At 35.8% G+C, this 14,313-nt stretch overlaps 2 pseudogenes; one reads left to right on the forward strand and one right to left on the reverse strand.

The window, feature by feature from the left end:
* Positions 1-3,545: 3,545 nt before the first annotated feature.
* Positions 3,546-4,440, reverse strand: LOC143580326 (trihelix transcription factor ENAP2-like; annotated as a pseudogene).
* Positions 4,441-8,097: 3,657 nt separating this feature from the next.
* Positions 8,098-10,160, forward strand: LOC143580309 (nuclear transcription factor Y subunit C-3 pseudogene; annotated as a pseudogene).
* Positions 10,161-14,313: the final 4,153 nt, after the last annotated feature.

Here is a 14,313-nt window from a genome sequence, read left to right on the forward strand (position 1 = left end):
AACTCCATAAAAATATCCAATCTACACCCGAAAAATGCTCGGAAAAAATCCGAACAAAACGATCAATGAGGAGTAGAGGTGGCAAATGGGTTGGGTTGAGTCAGAACGGGTTAGGGTCGAAACGGGTCACTTAAAAAAAAGGTTGTTTTGGTTCGGGTCGGAACGGGGTTAGGGTCAACAGGTTCAGGTCAGAAAAGGTCAGGTTTTTTTTGGACCAACGAATCAGCGCGTTTTCAACACGTTACAGCTCGTTCTAACATCAAAAGCTCGTTTAAGCGATTTTTTCAGTTCGTTTAAGCACTTAGCACCTCATCTAAGCGATTTTTCAGTTCGTTTCATCACTTAACAGCTCGTTTAAACGATCTTTTCAGTTCGTTTCAACACTTAACAGCTCGTCTAAGCTACATAATAAATACTGCAATATTAACAAAAAACTAATTTCATTTACCTTAACTGGTGGGGGAAAAAATCTTACATGACTTTGTTATAATAATAATAATGTGCTGGTGCTAAGTAGGGGTGAGCAAATAACGGTTCGGAACCGTTAGAACCGAGGAACCGGAACCGAACCGATGCCTCAGAACCGCTAATGTGTGTACCGGTTCGGTTCTCGGTTCTCAAAATTTGCATCAAACGGTTCACGGTTCGGTTCCGGGTAAAACCGGCGGTTCTAGACTTGGAACCGAAGAACCGGAATATTCAAAACGTTTTAAATAAATTTATCAATCCCCATTATTATAGAGTAACTTATTAACTGGCATCCATTCAATCATTTTTTAATTCAAATCTTCTTTCTTTACGTTCAATAACTGACAACCATGATCAACTTTGATTTAAGCTATCAAGGTAATTTAATATAAAATGATATGATCTGCCGTTAATCTATCGTTGCTAATGATTTACTTAACTTCAACACATAGGTTTTAATAAAAAATATGACGAATGTTCATGTTGTAATCTAAATTAGGTTTACCGTCAAAGAAGACATAAAATTGTATAGACTTTTTTTGCAATTTGCAAAGTTTGCATAACGCATTTGATAAATAAATGTTCGAACCGGTTCTAGTCAGAACCGATTAGTGAGAACCGGTTTTAAGGTTTTAATGGTTCTAGAACCGATCCGGTTTACTATAATAGGTTCCGGTTTCGGTTCTATTTTTCACTCATTATCGGTTCCGGTTCAGTTCTCGTGGTTCTGAACCGTTACACAGCCCTAGTGCTAAGTTATTTTAAAATAGAGTCTTTACAATTGTGTTCAACTTAACATGTACTCGTTAATGTCCAAACTTTTTTAATTTTTACAAGAAACAACAAAAATAATGTTGACTTTTATGGTATTTGTCTTATTTTATAACACTATAAATTATGTTAAATGTCCATAGTAGGGGTGTTCTTCGGGCTAGTGGATGTCTCGGGGCGATCGGTAGCCATATAACGTTTGCATTTCACCACCATAATAGCATCAACATGGATCACATAAGACATCTTGAACAAACATTCATATTGTCATATAGAACAAACAAAATTGACCCTATATGCGTGTGTGTGTGATTTCCACCTTAACAATACAAATCACCAAATTTTGTCCCTCCGAAAACAGCACCGTCTCTCGACGTTCATCGGCATCATCCTAGCTTTCTTTGTCGTCTTAGCGGCGCGGTCTACTGGATCTGGCAAGATGATCGCGACGACGGTTAATGGATGTGGGAGAAAGTGTTAAGTTGCTAACACAGCGATGCTATGAAATGCCCAAAATACCCCTGGCTACCGCAGGTTGCTACAGTTGCACTAACCATGTATTTGGTTTGTATACCTTTATTTTTAAAGTTTAGTTATGTTGTTTGGGCTTGCTTTTGCGAGGCGAATAACTGTCTCCGCCTCTCCGGTCAACAAACGCATATTTGACAGACCTATGTTATTAAAGGCAACAAAAAACTTGCGTTGAAACACTAATCTAGCTAATAAAACAGCATTGTAAACAAAACAAAACAAAACAAATAAATACAGTGCAGGAGTGACTGAATACTACACCAAACAAAAGAAAACAAAAATGTGCAGGAAACATAAGTGTCACCTTCACTTTTTATATCTAAAACAAAAATAAAACATTTATACATGTTGCAGGCAACCTATATGTTGTAAAAATATTTCTTAAACTACACCAAATAAAGATAAGCTTTAAGCAAAAATCGTAGGAAGACAGACTATGATAGAAAATCATGAAAATCCAACGTAAATGAAATTACACCCAAATTACGTGTAGAAACACAAACGCCACCCAATAGAACAAAAGGAGAAAAAAAAACAAAGATTTCACCTAATCAAACAGCAATCTAAGAATAGAATTATAAATTAACAATCAAACGTGCACCAAGCTAAATTAAATATTGCAAGTTTCTTTGAAACCCACATCAACGATCGCAATAATGGAGGATATTCAGAGTTTAACCATAAAAAAATAATCGACAATGTCTAAACAATTATGCTACCCTTCCAGCTATTCAACTGGAGATTACATGAACGAATCAACAAAACCGAAAAAATATTACAACAACTTGTAATTTTTCAATCAAAGTAATTCCTCCATACCATCAAGTACAAAATCACTGTTTGACATGACCAAGTTACTATCAATTACATGTGTAACAATGGTGAAACAATTAACTGGAGAAAAACCAACCGGTTGCGCCAGTGAAGGGTAACGAAACCGTAGGTCATCCTTTTCCCTCTCTCTATCCATTGCCGGAGATGTCACCCGTCGATTACAACCGTTCCCAGGTAAGTTCGATTCCACCAGTACATGTGTGGTTTGTTACCAGTAGTGAATTTACAAGAATACCCATTTACGGTACCACTTAGGTTTCCTTTAGGCTATGCGTAGTGGAGGGGCTACAAATTGGGACGTTTTGCGCTGTGTGGCACCCAGTCAGCACGGGGTGGGAATTTGTTTTTGGGGTGTAATAGTGTTGGGGCTACAAATAGTAATATAATATATATATATATATATCAATCAATCAATCATGCCCAGTAAAATCCCACCGACAGCAAAGCTATAAGTAGGGTCTGGGGAGGGTGGGATGTAGGCACACCGTACCTCTATCCAAAGGAATAAAGAGGTGGCTTCCAGAGAGACCCTCGGCTCTAAGCACATGTGTATGAAGCAAAATAAGGAAATCAAAGTTTAACAGTTATATAAAAACTACTACTAATTATAATAATATTAATAATAAGATCACAGTTTAACAGCTATATAAAAGCTAATAATAATTATAATAATATATATATTATATATATATTAATAATATATATATACATGTATGTATATATATAACACACACACACTAGTAATATAATAATAATAAAATCATCTCCACCCGGCGACAAATACCCCAAGCCCCCGCTCATTTCGCCCAGGGGGCGGTGTTCCACCCCAATGTCGCCCAGTACATGTGGCTTTAATATATAGTATAATCATAATAATAAAAATATAAACATGTTAACATCATTTTTATGTAAACAACTAAAACCATTCAAAATCCCCCCTACAAGATTCATATAACTAAGACACGCTCCAACCGATATTGTTTCTTGAAAACATAAACACTAACCTAAACCGCATTAACCACCATCTTGTTACATAAGTTATGTGCATCAACCACTAAACGTACCCCATCGCCTCAGCTCGTGCTAGCCGACTCATCCGAACCAGCCTTCAACTTCCTCAACTGCACCTGGGACTCCATCAACAGCTTCATCCTCTCAAGCTCTAAATCCTTAGTAAACTGCATCCTCTGCTTCTCCAACTCCACCATCTGCCGTTGCTTCGACTCCTCAACCCGAGCGTACACGTCAGCAAACCTCCCTATCGCCTCCGCCAGCTCACCGTACACGTCATCATCCTTACCCGTTGTTCCGATCTCCGGACAAATTCCGCCGCCGCCGTTTCGACCGCCGCCCCACCGGCACCGAACACGGCGGAAGCAGAAGCGGGGTTTTCCGTTTCGCCGGCGCCGGCGAGGGTTTGAAGGTGGATCCGATGACGGAATCAAGCGGCGAGAAGAACGGCCACGGCGAGGTGTAATTATCAGAACCCAGTTGCGAAACTAAACCTTTTCGACTTTATACTTCTTCTTCAAAGTATCGATTCGGTTCTTGCACTGAACGTCACTCCGGCGAGATTTTTTGACGTGGCCGTGACGGGCGTTGACGGCGTCAGCGACTTCCTGCCAGTGTTGTTGACGGAGACTGCCGGTGTTGAGTTTGAGGATCTTATCTCCCAAGACTCGATTAAGGTGAACGTGGCGGCCTCCGACCAGCAGTCGTCTCGGACAGGCGGCGGTTTGTGCTTGGGTTTGGGTTTGGGTTTGGTTTCGGATTGGTGGCTGGTGGTGGAGTTGCCATCGGAGGATATGTGGGTGGTTCGGGATTGACCCGACATATTTTTTTTTGAGGGTTGTTTATGATTGATAAGAGCCGTTTTATTTATACAACCTAATTACAGGGGTGTGCATAATTAGGTCCGACCCGAAAAAACCCGATCCCGACCCGACCCTAATTTAAGACTAATAAAATCGGTCCTCTATATATAGATCTAGAGATGAGCTTTTTTTCCTAAATACTTGTACCCGTACCTGTTTAGTACCCGTACCCGTACCTGTACCTGTACATGTCTTTTGAGTACAGGTATGTTTACGCAAATTTACTGATTATAGGTACGGGTACTTTCGGGTACAAGTACGGGTATAACGGGTACTAGTACCCGTTTAGAATATGTAAGGTTTTTTATTAGGTTTCCAACACTTATGACTTAGCTTTCAAACGGGATTTTCAAAACTTGAATAAGTTCATTCTCAATTTATATGTGTATATTCATATATTGTGTATTCGTATATTTTTATTTCATTAGAACGTATATGTGTAATTGTGTATATAATTAAATAACATGTATTAACTTTCTTTCATGTTTTTCTATAGAAATTGAGGAAGCAATAAATTAAGAAAATGAAAAGGAATGGATTTTATATGATGGCTGATTTGTTTCATGTTTAGTTTTGGTTGCGGTATTACGGTTTTGGTATTATAGATAATTGATTGTCGTATCGTACTGTTACCGATACCTAGTTTAGTGGAGATTTAAAAAAAAAAAGAACAAAGAGGTACCAAAGCGAGTACTGTACCAAAAGTACCTGTACTCGTACCCGTACCATATAATTTGGGTACGGTTATGGGTACCAAGATTTACTGATTTTAGGTACGGGTACTTTCGGGTACAGGTACGGGTATTGGTACACGTACGGTCCTGTCTCATCCCTATATAGATTAGTTGGAGGGTGTAGTGAATCTAACAATAAGTTAAGCTTGTATTGATCAATTAAACACCAAAATTGAGAAATCAAATTGTTCTAATCAGTTATAGACGATGAATCTTGAAGAACATTCAACATATACTTTAAATTAAAAAAAAATTGTAATCTTGTATGAAGGATTGAAGGTTAATGTATCTGATGAAGACTATGTTTTTGGACTAATACTTGCAGTTGAATCCATCATTGCCTTGATTCATACATAACTGATTCAAATATTGAAGATTATTTGTCGGGTTCGGTCGTATATGCGAAGCACCGATAAACCGATTAGTTGAAGACCGATACCCGATAATTCCCATCGGTTCAGGCGTCGGTCTTTTATTCTCAGTTGGATCGGTCTTCGGGTCGGGTTACTCACTTTGCAGACCCCTAACTAATTACCTTTATTACTTATTAACTTATTAAAACTGGTTAGTATCAACGCTTCGGTTTGATAAGTTTATATTGTTGTTTTTTTTCTTAACATTCATATTCATATGTTAGTTATACATAATTTAATCACATAATACTCATATATATATATAAGTCATATCTAAAACCTTTAATGAACAGACATTAACAGGTTAATGGCCAGCTTGCGGGTAGCGCAAGCCAGACATTCTATTGAGGGCTGTAGCAAATAAAGAGGATATTCTTCGTTTAGGCTTTCATTTATTCGTTTTGGGAATCCATTTGTTCGTTTAGGCTTCCATTTCTTCGTTTGGGCTTTCATTTAATGAAGAAATGGTAGCCCAAATGAAGAAATGGATTCCAAAACAAAGAAATGGTAGCACAAACGAAGAAATGGAAGATGGATTAATAAACTTAATTAGTTAACAAGAGGACATCCGTAATAAATGTTTATTGGTTCTTTTCCCCTTTCGTAGCCTATTATTTTCCGTGGTATATATATAACTATACCCCCAGATGTTAGGTACAATTTGCATCGTTATTGTCACTTACTTTTTCGATAAACACTGTCGAACACAAGCTCATCCTTCTCTCACACTTTGCTACTCAATCGAGCAACGTACAACAGGTTTGACCTCTAATTCTTTTAATTGTTTGGTTCATAACATGATATTTCTTCTTATTTAACAATCTAGTAATGAATTAATGATGACTTTGTTAACTCAAAACACTATTATTTCTTGAATTCTTTTCATAAAAAAAAAATCGTGAACTGGTAGCTTAATGTAAGTTCCTTCATTATGTAACCTATGAATAAGAATATATTTGCGATTTTTATTTATTCACGATTAATGAGTTAATTTTGGCTCAGGTAAGTTGAAAATCACACAAATGCATTAACTGAAGTAAACCATGTTTGCTTGTATATCATCAATTAGTTTATATTAATGTGTTATAAATGCATAATCTGAGTTGTTGAACAATAGTTATATTTCTCCCACATCAACCCTAATAGCTAAAAAATTCAACTGCAAATTGTCTATAAATGAGGTAATAAGTCATAAAACCATACCTATACCATTCATAACGAGTATTTTATCCAAAAAAATACGGACCATCCTAGAGTAGCAATTAATTTAGTGATCCGAAAGGCATCATTTTATCCAAAAAATACGAACCACCCTAGAGTAGCAGTTAATTTAGTGAACCGAAAGGCCTCGAGTATTACTTCAGTTGTCTCTTCATGAGATATCGTATAAGTTAGCTCTCCTCACGACTAATGGTCATTTAGAATATGCATTCACAAGCAATGTGGACAAGCTATTGATACATAAGTAAAAAAGGTAACGCAACATTTGTGCCACGTATATCATGACTATAGTTGTGATTTTTCTCTCGCGTGACAACACAAGTATATCACACTGAAAGTTAGCCAGTTTCACGACTAGCTTGCTCTTTACAGAGGGTGGTCATGGCTATATGATACCGTCAACTTTATATAACTTGCATAACATCTTATATTTTTGTTGAAATGGATCAAGACAAATTGATTTTGAGATGTTATTTCAATTACTTACCATCTATAATTTTGAAACTTGATAATAGAAGTGGTTAGAAGAACCGGTTAACCAAGCTGACCCGAAAATCAAATTGAAACCAAACTAGTTTGAAACTTGAATACTTATTATTTTCAAATACTAAACAAAATGGTCCAATTGCAGTAGAGATGTTTGAAACTGATTATTTAGAAACCAGATTGGAACCGATTGAAAATGTAGATTCAGAACCAATTTGAAGTTTTCTCGACCAAAACCGGCAAACCGACCCGACCCGACCCGAAAATCAAACTGAAACTGAAATGGTTTGAAACCGATTATGTAGAAACCGGTTTGGACCGATTGAAACCGTAGGTTCGAAACCGGTCTATAATTTTATCGACCGAAACCAGTTAACTAAATCGACCCAAAAATCAAACTGAAACCGAACTTGTTTGAAACTGACTGAAACCATAGGTTCGGAACCAGATTGTAATTTTCTTGACCGAAACTGGCTAAAACCCGAACCTAAACCGACCAAAACCCGAACCTAAACCAATCAAACTTGGTCAAAAAACTGGTTTCAACCCGAACCAAAACCAATCATAAATCTTTTTTTACTTTTGTTAATCAAACCGAACCAGTTTCAATCCAAACTGGTTTGTGCACCTCTACTTAATATTATAAAAAAGGTATACTAATAAATCTATTTATTTGTATACACCATATACAATACCCCCAAATATTAGGTATCAATCCGCGTCGTTATTATTATTATTATTATTATTATTATTATTATTTTATTATTATTATTATTATTATTATTATTATTATTACTACTACTTTTTCCGATCAACAACACTCTCGAACCCTAGCTCACACTTGGCTACTCAATCCAACAATAAACAACAGGTTTGATCTCTAATTCTCTTATAACTATTCAATTCATCACATGATCTTTCTATAATTCAACTCGATCTGCTTGCAATTTCAGATATTTTGCTCAATTTCGTTGGATTCGCTGTAAGCTCGATCGAAGTCATATAAAGGTGTATACAGAGGTATATGTTTAGTTTTGCTTGTATATATGCCCTAATTTTAGTGTTTTGTTAGGGTTTTTGTATTGTCTGAGCTTTAATTTGATGATATTTGATGAAATTTGTGTTTTTTATGCATAAATGTATTGGTTAAAGAGTGCTGATGGTGATTTTATTTATTAGACTGTATTAGGTTTATTTTTAAAAGTATTTTATTAGTTGATAAATATTCTTGATATTTTGTTATTAATAATTAAAGGACTTGCTTGCTTCTAATTACATCATATGATAATATTGGAGAATGTCTGTTTATAGATGTAAAAGTAACTTAACTTTTTTAAGTTTTAATTGATACTGTTTTTGTATGCAATGCGACATTGATAGCTTGCTATTCTACTTTCCTGTTTTATAGTTAGCGTATGTTGATCGTTATGGAAGGCCCTATATTTGTTTGGCCAGTCATTCTTCTTCACTCTATGATGAGTTTTCTGTAACTATTTGACTGTTGATTGTATGCATTATTGAGATGGAATCTCGTAGATTAGCAGCCTAACAAGTCAACCCTCCTGCAAAGAAAGATCTAAGAGTGTTATTTGGAAATGAAATACGATTGCGTGTTTGAAATGTTACTTAGCCTGTGGAGTGTTAGTTCGTAAATTATGTTTGTAGTAACATACTAACATAGGGTGCATTTATAGAGTACTTGCCAAAGTTGCGTGGCATACAAAACTGCATTGCAATAAATGATCATGATAACGTGTTTCTATATGCATTGATTTCATAGAATTATTCTATTGAGCTGATCGTTAGATTCATTTAATCGTTTTGCTGTGAAGATGGATCAACAAGGTCACGGGCAGCCCCCAAGCATGGGGGCTGTGGGTAGCTCGGCTCAAATGCCTTACAGCATGGTGCCTTACCCGCCAAATCAAATGATGGGCCCAGGTGGGACGGTCCCACCATCTCAAACATCCGGTCTCTCTTCTCCCCCAGCCCAACTGGCCCAACAACACCTTGCTTACCAGCACATCCACCAGCAACAACAACAGCAACTGCAACAACAGCTCCAAACTTTCTGGGCAAATCAGTACCAAGAAATTGAACAAACCACTGACTTCAAAAACCATAGCCTTCCATTGGCTAGAATCAAGAAAATCATGAAGGCAGATGAAGATGTGAGGATGATATCAGCTGAAGCACCCGTCATATTTGCACGTGCGTGTGAAATGTTTATACTTGAGTTGAGTTTAAGGTCATGGAACCACACTGAAGAAAACAAAAGGCGTACCCTTCAGAAAAACGACATTGCTGCTGCAATCATGAGGACCGATATATTTGACTTTTTGGTTGATATAGTACCGCGTGAAGATTTGAAAGATGAAGTGATTGCTTCTACAATCCCAAGAACCGGGCCTGTTCCAGTTGGAGCCCCAACCGAGGGTGTACCGTATTACTATATGCCGCCACCACAGGTTGGTGGTTCGGGGATGTATATGGGTAAGCCCATGGATCCTCAAGCACTTTACGGGCAGCAACCTCGCCCGTACATGGCTCAGCCTATGTGGCCACAACAGCAGCAACAAGAACCTCAGGAAGATGCTTAACCAGGTACGTACTAAACCTAAGTTTCAATTGTTGCTTAAAAGTTTGATCTTTATGACATGATTTAAAGAATTGACTGCTAGCCTTTTGTTGTTACAGGCGGGCTGGCTTACAAGAAACGAACCCTTGCTTTTGGCCATTTGTATTAAGGTTAAAGTTTTTATGTGGATTATTAGGAATGTTTGTAGTCATACTTAATTATGTCTGTGTGTCTCTACTTGTCCTTAACATAACTGCTTTTCTATTATGTTGGCCGCTAACGTGTGCAATATCCGGGCCTGTTTCTTGAAAAGTCAAACTCATATCTTTTGGTATGTCAAACTGAGTGATTAAAATGGTGCAGGTTGATCGGTTGGTCTACTATTCCGGTTTAGGCTATAGACAGTTATTGGCTAAAGTTGACTTTTAAGGTCAACAGCAATTATATTAGAATTGATCACAAGAATCATTTGACCTAAAAAGTCAAATGATTTGGTGTTTGACTAATGATGCTACTGAAGCCAACCAAAATAAACTGAAGTACAAAACATTCCCATATCCATACAGATTGAAACATGTGTATATGTGTGTGTTGATAGATGGTTTAATAATGAATATTGTAAATCACTCCAACTTTTAATAAAGAAGCATGCCCTTACAGTTGTACAATTTGCTTTATTCAGCACTATTAGTGGCAAGCAAAGTTGCCAAACGAGTCATAAGATTTTAACATAATTATTTTTAATTAATATTTTATGTTTATTGTTGTATTCGGGTTGTGTCAAAAGTTTGTTCATTAATATATAGTTCTCTAATGATTTTCTATCATCATCATCATCAGTATAGTACTATAGTTTATAATGAATGTTATTTTCCCTTTATAGCACATTGTATATATGTTTAGTGAGTAAAATAATTCGTCAAAAGTCAGTAACGAATACAATAAAGTTGCCATTTTATGACGTGAAATTAAACTAATTTGTGTTTTAAGGTAAAAGGTATGGATTATAAACATGTCCCTTAAGGTAAAATGATTTGATTAACATGTCAAAATAGGCTCAATACTTATATTCATTATTCAATCGTGGTTACATGTTTCATGTTATTGAACTAATCAACATGTTCTTATCAGTGTTCAAGAAAATGGCAAGATTTGTTAAATATGCCGTGTTCGAGTCCAATAGTCGTGTTATACATATCGTGTCAAACAATCCCTGTTTAACAAAATAGAACATGTTTTACGAGCTCTAGATGTACTTAATGGATCACTAGAAGATCAACTAGAACACAAATCAAACTTAAAATTATTATATTATATAATTACAAAGTTTGGTGCCGCAAAGTCCCGACTGGGAAACTTTGCGGCACCTTATTGATCCTTTTAAGTTTGTTTTAGTTTCGATTCGTAACAAATGTAATGTAAACCGACGGAACACTTATTGGACATTTTTAGTTTTTTTTTTTAGTTTCGGTCCGTAACAAACTTAACGAAAACCAACCGAATGCCAATTTTGTTTTTTTAGTTCCAGTACCGTAACAAACGTAGCTAAAACCAACCAAATGCCGATTTTGTTTTAGTTCCGATACTGTAACGAACGTGACAGAACCCAACCGAATTTGCGTAGACTCACCGTCTCAACGCCCGAGATTGACAACGGTAGGGTTTTACCAACGACCAAGTTTTACCGGCCGACCCCACTTGGTCCACCTCAAATTTTATTATTTTTTGTTTTTATTTTGGCTTTAGTTCCAGTACAATAACACACGTGACTGAAACCGACCGATTTCGCGTCGACTTACCGCCTCAACCCTGGCGTTCGCTAAAGCTTGGTTTTTACCATTATCCGGGTTCTACCAGGTTGCGCCGGATAAAATGCTAGTTATACATAAAAGAAAAGATTACTAAGTAACAACAATAACTTGATACGATAAAAATAGATTGCATCTTATAAAACACACACAAAAGTATGATGTTCATCTTATTTATAATTTTAAAAGATTAATTGAGTTTATAGAGGGGGTTTTAATTTATTAATTAAAGTACAAAACTAGCGTAACGTAGAAATTAAAAAGTGTAGATTTCTTTAAACTTAAAAAGGCTTATATGGGGGTGTGGTCCAAAGAAACGCAATTCCAAATACTATGCTAAAATATTAATTATAAATCTTACCACACATTATAAAATAAACATCAATAACGTAGAAGAAATTCTTTTAAAAAAATATAAATGTTAAAAACAAAGATTAAACTATCATAAAAACAATACTTTTATATAAACAACGATTTATTTTAGGCACTAATATGTTTCTTTAAAGCACCCAGATTACGATAAAATTTCATCAATCTGGTACCGTCATCTTATATTTAATATCAACTATTCTAAACTATGTTAGACTAAACGTAGTGGTGGAGGCCATGGAGAGGGAACGCGCCCCCTCCTTATTCTCCATTGGTCCACAATTTTATGTCTTCATCTTCTTCTAATTTCAAGCATTTTGTACAAAACGTTTTGAAAAAATTTTGCTCTTAAAACGCTTCCAAAACAGCTCGGAGGCAACGCACCCAGATGTTTTGGGGCTTTCGCCTCCCTCCAAAAGTAGAATCTCATATTTAAAGTAGAATCTCATAATTAGTGGTGTCATTTCTTCCTAAATTATTTTCATATTTTACTCCCTCTTCTCTCTACATGAATTATTAGGCATAGTGGAGCCACAAGGTAATCCTACTTGCCAGGGGTACCTGAAAATGCCCTTTCCCCTTATTATTAACTAATTAGGTTTTAGCCAATTAAATATGCGAGAGAAACATATTTAAAAAAAAAAACATTTTTTTTTGAACGACTAACTAGTAAAGTCAGACTACCTGAATTACCTAATGATAAAATGTGACCTCATACGTCTATGATCGTATACAATGCTAGGTATTCCTAGCCCACTACCTCATGTTTTAGAGAAATCCGCCATCCAAAAATCCACGCTGATTTTGACAAATACCTTTTCAACCATATTAAATTAGTAATTTTTTTAGAACGACAACTTTCTTTTTGTGTTTAGGACACCGTAGTCTCCTATTTGGAGAGTCCCGTTGCCCAACTATGGTCATACTATGTTGTCTTAACCGTGCGTACCTGATTTGGTTTGAACATTCTCCCAGAAAACCATACTGACGGTTGCCACTTGACAGTCGTTGTGCCGCCACAAGAACAGAACTCTCTGGCGTAACACACAGTGGGATGAAAACCCGGGCAGGATGGGGATCAAAACTGACAACCTCGCAAGACCTAACTCAAATTCTTCATTAACAATATCCACCTAAAATAACACAAATGTGAATCGAAATTGAGTCTTTATTGAAAAACTCAAACCTCCTGCTGCTAGACCCCACAATTAGAGAATGATTAAGGAAAACAAATACTTTTCCTAACTGCAATTTAAGGAAAAAAATCAATTACAAAGTACTTTCATCAACGGCGTGTGTTCCTCCACGATTATCACACAAGCAGTTAATCACAACCGTCCATCATACCCACTTTCCCATTACCAATTTGCCATCTGCCCATAATGCCCCGACCCACATTTTAAGGTGGAAAGAAAAACGTGTATTATGTTCATGTTACACCCTTATATTTTTTAACACTTTGCCAAGTTTTCTTTTTGTTACAATATTTTATGCATGGTTTTTATAACCTTATAACATGTTATGCTATATTTTTTGATAATAATATTTAAAGAAATGCAATCAAGGTGGTCCATAAAACTGTAAAAGGCCAAGTAGAGGATGCCATCATTTAATTTGTTTGTATAAATATTTTTAGAGAATAAGTCATAAACTTAGTGTAATTTCATTAATAAATTTTCAAAACATTTAAGTTTCATTATGACTTAAAGGTTAACATTAATGATTTGTTTTTATGTGATATGTTTTAATTGATAAAAGATACTAATGATGTGTTTTTTTTTATTTTATATCAAGTAGTGGGAAAAAAACATGCATCACTTACTTTATGCATTTCGATAGAGATCTTTACGAGTAGATGCCAGGATGATGTTGTTCGACAAACATGGTTAAAGACAACATATTAAAAATCTCAATATTTGAAATCCGATCTTAAAATCATTAAAAACTTACTCCATATATTAAATACTAAATTACACTTCTAACACTTCTACATTCTTATTAATTTTTAGTTTGTAACTTACCCGTTTTAAAGTACCCAAATTACACTATAATTAAACGCACACTCAAATGCCTATACGAATGTTTTGTGACTTATTGTTAGATTCAAACTTTTTAAGCATTCTCACACGCATTAAAAATACTATATACATTATCAATGTAAATGTGTTACGAGCTTATATGGTTATAATTCAGTAAGATTCTTATTAGTAATTACCAAACTTGATC

This window comes from Bidens hawaiensis, unplaced genomic scaffold (assembly GCF_021521415.1).
Source record: "Bidens hawaiensis isolate Kalapana, Puna unplaced genomic scaffold, B.hawaiensis_p1.1 tig00030319_1, whole genome shotgun sequence".
NCBI lineage: Eukaryota > Viridiplantae > Streptophyta > Magnoliopsida > Asterales > Asteraceae > Bidens > Bidens hawaiensis.